This window comes from Nesoenas mayeri, assembly GCF_963082525.1.
Source record: "Nesoenas mayeri genome assembly, chromosome: 6".
NCBI classification, from domain to species: Eukaryota; Metazoa; Chordata; class Aves; order Columbiformes; family Columbidae; genus Nesoenas; species Nesoenas mayeri.
Genome location: NC_137545.1, coordinates 10783385 through 10791863, shown reverse-complemented (window position 1 = coordinate 10791863; position 8479 = coordinate 10783385). Strand labels below are relative to the sequence as shown.

The 8479-nt window shown below is 45.1% G+C and overlaps 1 long non-coding RNA gene across 1 annotated transcript; it reads right to left on the bottom strand.

The window, feature by feature from the left end:
* Positions 1 to 1055: 1055 nt before the first annotated feature.
* LOC308041927 lies at positions 1056 to 8088 on the bottom strand. The gene is made up of 3 exons (XR_013922284.1): positions 7949 to 8088; positions 4126 to 4186; positions 1056 to 1188 (listed from the first exon to the last, which is right to left on the bottom strand). It is a non-coding gene; the product is annotated as an uncharacterized lncRNA (long non-coding RNA).
* Positions 8089 to 8479: the final 391 nt, after the last annotated feature.

The following is an 8479-nucleotide window of genomic DNA, read 5'->3' as shown; positions in this document are numbered from 1 at the left end:
GGAAATGTTTCCATAATATCCTGTTGAAACTGCAGGTGAAATTGATACATTCTCTCAAAATGTTTGTATTTCATTAGATTGCTATTTTTAGGTCAGATCCAATAGTAGTCGCAGTGTGGGTTTGGTTTAAAAATCTAATAGATATAAAAGTGTTTCTTCAGCATTGCTATGAATTACTTCCTAGGTCGACTGGCAAAACCCTGGTTAGAAAGTGGGTGATGAAAATGCCATGGGAAGGTTGTGGCAAGATCTTGTGTGGGATCAGGACCGGAGCAGAGCTGGAGCCTGGAACAGGGACCAGGGCAAAACCACCAGAGAACACCTCATGGTGTGGGATGGGACACTCCAAGGCAGATTTATAATTGTGCATTTCTAATTCAGGTCAGCTAAAATCCAGAGGACCTGAGGGCATGTAACTTGCAGTAGCAAAGTGATGTGAAAAGGGAAATTGCAGTTTGGGAGAGCAGACGAAAGCAAAGCAAAAAGGAATGTCAACATTTCTTGATGTTTTATCCATAGCCTGAAAATATTGGATCCCAAGAAGGGGCAAGGGAATGGGCTGTATAATCTTCCTTTCCCACTCTGTTTGTAATGGCAAAAGGGATACATCTTGTTTCCATTCTGGTTTGTTTTTTTTTTTTTAAAAATCTCATATGGTTCTACAACTTCATTAAAAAGACATTTGGAAACAAACAAATGAAAGAATCAACCAAAATCTTTGTGAGCTGATTTTTCATTTTTCTCCTGGAAAGTTTTCATTTTGACAAAGGATAGCTTACCACAGGGGTGAAAAAAAAATCATTCCCTTGGAAAGCATTCAACCACTTCTTGCTTTCCTCGGCTGTGTGGTTACTGCAATCCCAGGCGCAGCAGCAGCACAGCGTGGAGATGCCAGGATTACACTTCCACGCCACTGCTGCGTTGACCCCTTATCTCACCCGTAGACCCACGTCTCTGCTGCCCAAGCTGTGAAGATAGTCTGTAGCCCAGGCTGGGTGCAATAACACTTCACCCACCTTGTCATGCGTGTGTTCAGCAGATGTGCTGCTGCTTCCTAATCGAAACCCCACGACTAAGTGGAATTCAAGGTAAACATTTCCTCCCAGCCAGAACGGGCAGCCGTGATAATTGGTTCTCGCATGAGATCATTTTTATTCTGCAGGCCATTGGGCTGATGTATTGGAAACCCTAAAAAAAAGACGAAAGACGAAAGAACTCTATTTGCTAGCGTCAGAGAAGCCAAACTGGGATGGATTACTTTCGCTTGGATGCAATATAATTAAAAGGAATTTGTGAAAGAGAGACACACGGGGAAATTCCTAACAACATAAAAGGGAAGAAGGGATGGCTCATAAAAGAGTGATTCGCTCCGTTTTTTTTGGCAGCCCAGTCAAGCTCCCTAAACGCAAGGTTGTAAAAGGACTCCACGCTGAGCAGAAGACAATAACAGGCAGGTGTTATGGAAAATGACCCTTCCCTGAGCAAACAGATTTGATATTCCTGCCATTGCACTGCATCCTTCATCTGTTTCTTAAATCTGTTTTCAATGAGCAGATGCAGCCTTCACCTCAGGTCCAGCAAACGCTGCACTCAGCTGTTTTTGCAGCACAGCTTGTGTCTCAGCACCTGCACCACACCATAGACTTCTACCCACCACGACTTGGCCAAGGTGCCCATCACCTGGGACATCCATCCAGCAGCCCATGCTCCTTGCATTAGAAGCTTTGCCTCTGAGTCTGCACCAAAATCAGTAACTTATATCCCCCAAAAAAGATGGGTTGAGAATGAATTCCCCAACTTGCATAAACACCTCAAAGCATACAAGGATTTCTATTGTTATATCCAATAGGGGCAGTATGAGCACAAAATAATCAGAAAAATATTTTCCTGCCCCATGTCAATGTAAGAAGACTTTAAAAATGCTGGGTTTTCTCTTATAAGGAAGCAGCTGACCTTGGGTAGAGGCTGGTTTTGAACATGCAAAACGTGAAACTAGACTTAGTCCTAATCTGACTAAACTCAAATTTTGAGTTGCCCGATATTCAGGTTTGATTTTTACTCTTCAATTCAGTATCACTATGAAACATAATTCAGTCTCAGGAAAAAAAAGCAAAGCGGAGGGGAATATCCTGGTCTTGCAGAGCTATGCAAAACTCAATTATACTCAGTCCTAGTAGTGAATGGAAACCTTCTTAATCTAATTTAGCTTTTTCTTATTACCAAGTTTCCCTGTTTTTAAAATAAAAATACCAAAGATGTAACAGCAATTGGAATCCAGAAAAAGGAAGACCGGCCAAAATTAGCAAGTTTGGCTTGTATTCATGCTGCTGCTCTCTTTTCCAACACTTTCTCCTGAAAACCACAAATTAGCACGACACAACTGGAACACCCGCTCCTCAGACGGGATCCCCATGGCAGTGATGTTCGTGCAGCCTGGGGGATGAGCTTCGCAGCAGAAGCTGGAGCAGAACAGCCCAGCATGCTGACTCCAAGTGTCTCCAGTCCCAGAAATGGGGGAGATTTGCTTCCCGATCTTCCCCTCCCTTGTGCTGGCTCTGCCCAAGGCAATAAACTAAACCAGAGGGATGGAGAAATCTTCCCTCTTCCTTTGCTTGGTCCAATGCTGTTTTTTGTTCCATCACAGCATAGACAAGAAAAAATTAAATCAATATTTTTGTTATTTTTATTGCATCTGAGGAATTTGAAAATATCTTCAAGGCCATGCCTTTAAGGTGTCCTTGTCTGCCACTGAGCTCCTAGGAAAGGAGGACAAAACCTTTGGACTAAATGGGAAGACCTTAGTTGGAGGCACAGGCACAGCTATTTAAAATGAGGGTTGTGTGACATACAGGTGGAATTTGCCTGGAAAAAAATGAGGTTTAATGGAAAAAAAAAAATAAAGTGTGGTGGGGGAAAGGGCTTGAATAAGCCCTGCATTGCTCTAGGACTGGGTTTCTCAGAAGCATCCAGGACTGTCCTAAGCCTGCTGCAATCAGTGACAGCCCAGCTATCAGCATCACTGGGCACAGAGTCAAGCCAAGGCTGAACACTTCTCATTTTTCTGGGTTGGGTTTCCATCCACTTCCTACTCAGCCCCGGCTGCTTATTGTTTTCCTGCAGTCCACACAAGTTTTCTCATTCATGTGCAATATCCCTCTTTCTACTGCGGAAATAATAATCATAATTAAGAACCAAAACATGAACAACAACAATGAAAAAACAACTGCTAAACCCAACAGCAAAGCAGTTCTTGGAGGAATCTGCTAATCTTCTGAAATCAAAACATTCCCACAAGGTGGGATGATGAACCTTTGACAGAACCAGGCAGGTTTCTGCCCAGATGGCCTGGTGGCACCTGCTCAGCAGCCAAGAAGGGGAAATGTCATCTGCCCTCGTGGTGACCCCACATGTCATGAACCCTGCATCTCCCCATCTCAGCAGACCTGGGGACTAGGCCAGATCTGGGCACTGCAAAGCAATTTAAACTTTTAACTACTGCGCTTCAAAGGTTGGTTCCGGTGTGGGTTCAGCTGCAAACTTGGTTGTTTCGCTGTGGTTGTCTTTGAGTTCAGTTTCCCTTCATGGGGGAAAAAAACCCGTGGTTCTGTCTGCATTTGCTTTGACTCATTGCATCAATTTTAGTTTCTGCGTAGCAGGAAATCATGGCGAAACAGAGCTGAACACAGACACTTGGGCATTCCCCACCACAACTGCACCACACTCATAACCTCTCCTGCCCAAGGTGCTTTTTCAGGAAACAGCCCTAATCCTGCCTGTGTTTATTTGACACAGAAGCTTAGATCACACTAGAGTCAGATTTAAGCATGTGCTTAAGTGTGCTCAAGTTAAAACAACAACAAAAAGAGATACTGTGCAAGGACTAACGCACTCCAGGTCCTGTCAGCTGTGGGAGTTTATGCGCTGACAAAGGTTAAATAGATGGAAAATAAATCATCAGGCTGTTGAATCTAGAACAAAACAATGAAAGTACCTAAAAATCAGAGGAAGGAAGAATTTGGATGGAAACAGCAATGTTAATTGCAGTCAGCTTGGTTAAAGTACCTAGAAGCAAAGTTTTTTTGTTTTTCATTATAAAAAGCGACAAGTGTTCTGAATTGCTTTTACCTGAAATGAGTAAGAATCACGCACAGGTTTTAAGCAATGAGATGGTTTCACTATGAATAATCTGTAAAAAAAAACACACAGAAAATATTGTTTAAATAAACTAAAAGGCTACAGAGAACCTTCAGACAAAGTTGAAATGAATCTGTCAGAAATGTTCTCTTTGGCTCCAATAACTCACAGAAATGAGGAAATTTGGGGTTTGGAACAAAAGTTGAATTATTAGCCCAAGGTAAGTGGTTAATGAGTGCTAAATATACATGTCAGTGAAAGATACACAAACTGAAAGTGGCACTTCTCAGAGATTATGTAGGGCAGGAAAAGTTGTAAATGAAATCTATTAAGCTGCCTTTTGGGATAGATTAGCGACATAAAATCCAGCAAACTGGGGTCGTGGTTCCAACACTTTTCCTATCCCTGCACCCACAGCCATCACACGAGCCCTGCCCTACACCCACCCAGGGCTGAGACCACTTCTGAGGGCTTCTCTGCTCCCCTTCTGTATTTTAAGAAGGGCGAGGGATGGGTTGGAAACACACACCATCCTCCAGTCCAATATTCCAGCTGCTGCAACGCCAGCTCCTTTGAACTGTGATTTATTTGCGGAGAAGGATAGGAGACCCCTCAGCCACAGTGTTTAAACCAGAGCTGCCAACCAGCCTTTCGTTTCGGCTCGCTCTGCCCATTAGACTAAACAGGTTAGGGCTCGGCTGAAAGACATTGCCCACGCCAGGTGATTTATCATCATCTGTGGAGCCCAGGGAGTCCAGGTCCCCCCCCGGCACAACCACAGCTCCCAGCTGAAGCCATGTGCAGGGTAAGGGGTAGAAGGACCTCAGGCGTTGTTTATTTTGGATGTCATGCAACAGTAATAAATAAGGCCAAGAAGCAGCACATGTTAGCACTGAGTCAGCTTTGGACGCCAGCAAAACAGATGATCTCAGAGCTGGAGGGGACCTCATGGGGGTGGCTCTGCTGGTTTCTCCAGGGCAGGACACCACAGCAGCGTCCGAGGACCCTGCCCATCAAAACTGTGGCCACAACTCCCAGGGACATCAAACCCACAGTCACAAGAGCCTCGCAGCTAATGAGATTAAACACGGGTTGGATTTGGGGACACTGATTTCTGCCTGTTGCTGTCTTACATCTCTCCTGCACTAGATTTTCAATGTTGTCTGAAGGATATGGCAAAAATAACTTTACCTGCTAACTAGATAGGATGTTCTCACTGTTCAGAGAAGGGCTTTTCAGCCTTTCAGCCCCTGTGATGTTCAGTTTGAGGATGAGAGGCTATTTGTACTACCACCCCCTCTGAAACAGAAAGGGAAAAACAACATTTACAGGCAGAAAATTATGACTGGAATTTTTCCAGCAGCAATCATTTTAATGGGAAGTGCCTGACTACTTCCATTTCAGGCTCACGACAAAACATGGTATCTCAAATTACCTGAGATTTTAAGATGATCAGAGCCAGCAAAGTGCAGATTATTAACTGTAGTAAGGAAGCCAGGAAACAGATCTACTCCAAAGGCGGGTTTTCCAGATCAGTTTTGAAACTGATTTTTGAGGTCCTTCAAAACTGGTAGAAGCTTTCAAATGAAAGAATCAAAAAGAATTACCCCAAAACAGAATATTTTCAAATACAAAACTGATATCACACCATCAAATGAGAGGAGCTGAGAGAGGGCTCCATCAAGCATCACTTGCCTGCCTGCACAAGTACGTAGGATGTCAAGCTTTGCCATCCCATCAGGAAAACCTTATATTGTGGAAGGTAAAGTCTCCAAAGAAATGCTTCCTCCCCAAAACACAAAGCTGCCGCCCCTGGGAAATGGTACAGAAAAATCTCCCCTGTGCATTGGAGGTTCAGGAAAGAGAAGCAGTAAGCAGGGACACTTTACTGCCCAGACTGGGAGAGACCTTTGGCCCCAAAAGTCTCAGCTCCAGTAATGGTTGTAAATAGGAGCAAGGAGTCAAAGCACAGCAATTTTAGTTGCTCCTTCTTTATTTTAAGGGTAGACACCTCTGTGAGCAGCCTAAGGAGGTTTATTTTATTTTTCTTTGTCTTTTTTTTTTTTTTCCCCGAAAGATGTAAGGGCAGAGTAGTATTACTCACCCTAGGTAACTTAACACAGAAGGGACACACTGGAAAGAGAACAGCACATCTGGTTGTGGTGGGAGAACTGCAAAACACTCACCCCTACATCCTGGCCACCTTTGCTGCACAGGAAACCTCCCTCTCTTTTTCAGAAAAAAACCTATTTACAAACCTGGTGTGGGATGTCACACGTAATTCATTAAGTTTACATGAAGGAAGGGGAGCTGAAAGGGACCTGCCAGCACATTGTCATTGCACTGAGTACTGACCCCTCACCATCTATGTGACATGTCATCTTGCCCATAACCACGGGGCTGAGATGCCCCAGGTTGTGCATCTTGTGCGCATTGTGCATGGGGCAGAGCTGGGGACACGCAGAGCCTGGGCAGTGACAGGTGATCCCGCAGCAGCGATGGGGACCCTGGCAGCATTGCCATCCTACAGCGTGGTTCAACATCACACAGTGTCAGGTACAGGATAAGAAACATGATCAAAACCCACCTCAGGCTCCCTCCATGCATTCTCTTTTTTTTCTATATTAAATAGGATTTTGACGTTATTGTAGTTTTCCTACTAAAGCATGACTCTTTAGCGAAGAAATCAGATGTGGTTAGAGTTTAAAAACATGAGCTAAGAGCCTGAACTTTTAATTTATGGAAGGGGTTTAACCAATTAAATTGGTTAAGTCTGTATTTTCCTGCTCTGCCCTCCAGGCTGAGGACCCCCAGTGTCAGGCTCTGCGTAAACCACGGCTGAGCAGCTGTAAACTCTTCAGAGCTGGGGAGGGGGGCAGGCAGCCATCCTAATAGTGAAGGGAAGCAAAAGGTGAGAGAAAGGAAATGTTATCCTGGTTTGGAGCTTCGGGGATTAGCAGCTAGGCAGGATTCAAGAAGGAGCTATGGTGCACAAGTAGCTACTTGCCTCTCCTGTAAGCACCTGGGGTGTGCGTGGTCTCACGTCCTCCCAAGGGAATAATGCCAGAGTGCCTTTCATAGGCTGCAGGGTAGGCAGACAGGTAATTCAGGTAACACACAGGGCCACTGATATTATACAGGGCTATGCAGGCTACAAGTGCTCGAAAAGTGTGTCTGAAGCTGGCTGCTGAGAAATAACAGCCCTGACTGCTTTCCTCCCTCTTCCCCAGAGCTTAAGCATTTTAGGGACTGCACTGCTTGTCCTGTCTTATGCCGACTAGCAGACAGAACAAGAGTTTGCATCATGTACGTCACAGGCTTTTAGGTCACTAAAGCAGGTGTTCCTCATGTTAGCTGAATTAAAGCATCACAGCTGTGCTGCTGTCACTTTGCCATGTTGAATAAGGCTCAAAGTCTGCAAAGATCCCTGGGCTGCAATGCCAATCTGAGCCCAGCTCTCCTGAGGTCCACTGTGGTTGTTCTATGTCCCTCTGCACCCTGCCATCCAGCCTGGGAAACCAATCCTCAGAGCAGCCCTTTGGTCACCAGCACCTCCAACCAGCTTTCTCGCATCTCACTCAGCCTCGTCACACCCAGTGTTGGGTCCTCTCCTCAGGAGCACTTACCCAAACATGCACCCAGCCTGAATGTCCACTAAAGGACATTTTGTCATCAGCTATGAACACCTCAGTGCCAAACCATTGTTGGTAACCATACTTGGAGCCTCTCCTTGCCTTGCAGATGATGTGGCTGCAGCAAGCAGAGCAAGGCATGCGTGGGAACTGGCAGGGGCAAGGGAAGAAAGCATACAGACCTTTCATCTTCGGAGAGGCTGAATTTCCTTAACTTGTCCCATGAGCCGTTTTGGTGGAGACTGCCATCACAAACAATGTGCTCTGTTTTCCTGACCAGGGTCCAAGTCAGAGTTGAAACCCCCTTTGTTAGCAGGCTGGGTTTTCTCCTCCTGTTTTCAGGAAATAAAGAAGAAAAGTAGCCCAAGGGCACACTGTGACAAACTGAGTCTCTTCCATCTCTCTTCCAAATCCTCCAGAGATATTATTTCACCCTCATCATGATATAGAAATAATATTTATCTCAGCTGCAGCCAATATACATCATCTGTAATGTGGTGCGTGTGCATGTGACACATCTGGATGCTTGGGATGATGGAGGTGAGTTCAATCACGGCCCTGTAACATGAGTCTAGCAGGAACTGCTGGCCATCACCCAAGGTAAATGGCCAGGACCATCCATACATGGAGCAAAGGTGGTGGTCAGCTGCTCATCTAACAATGCTCATGTCACACTTGCCAAAGCAAACGGGCTGCTTTGATCCTGACTGAGA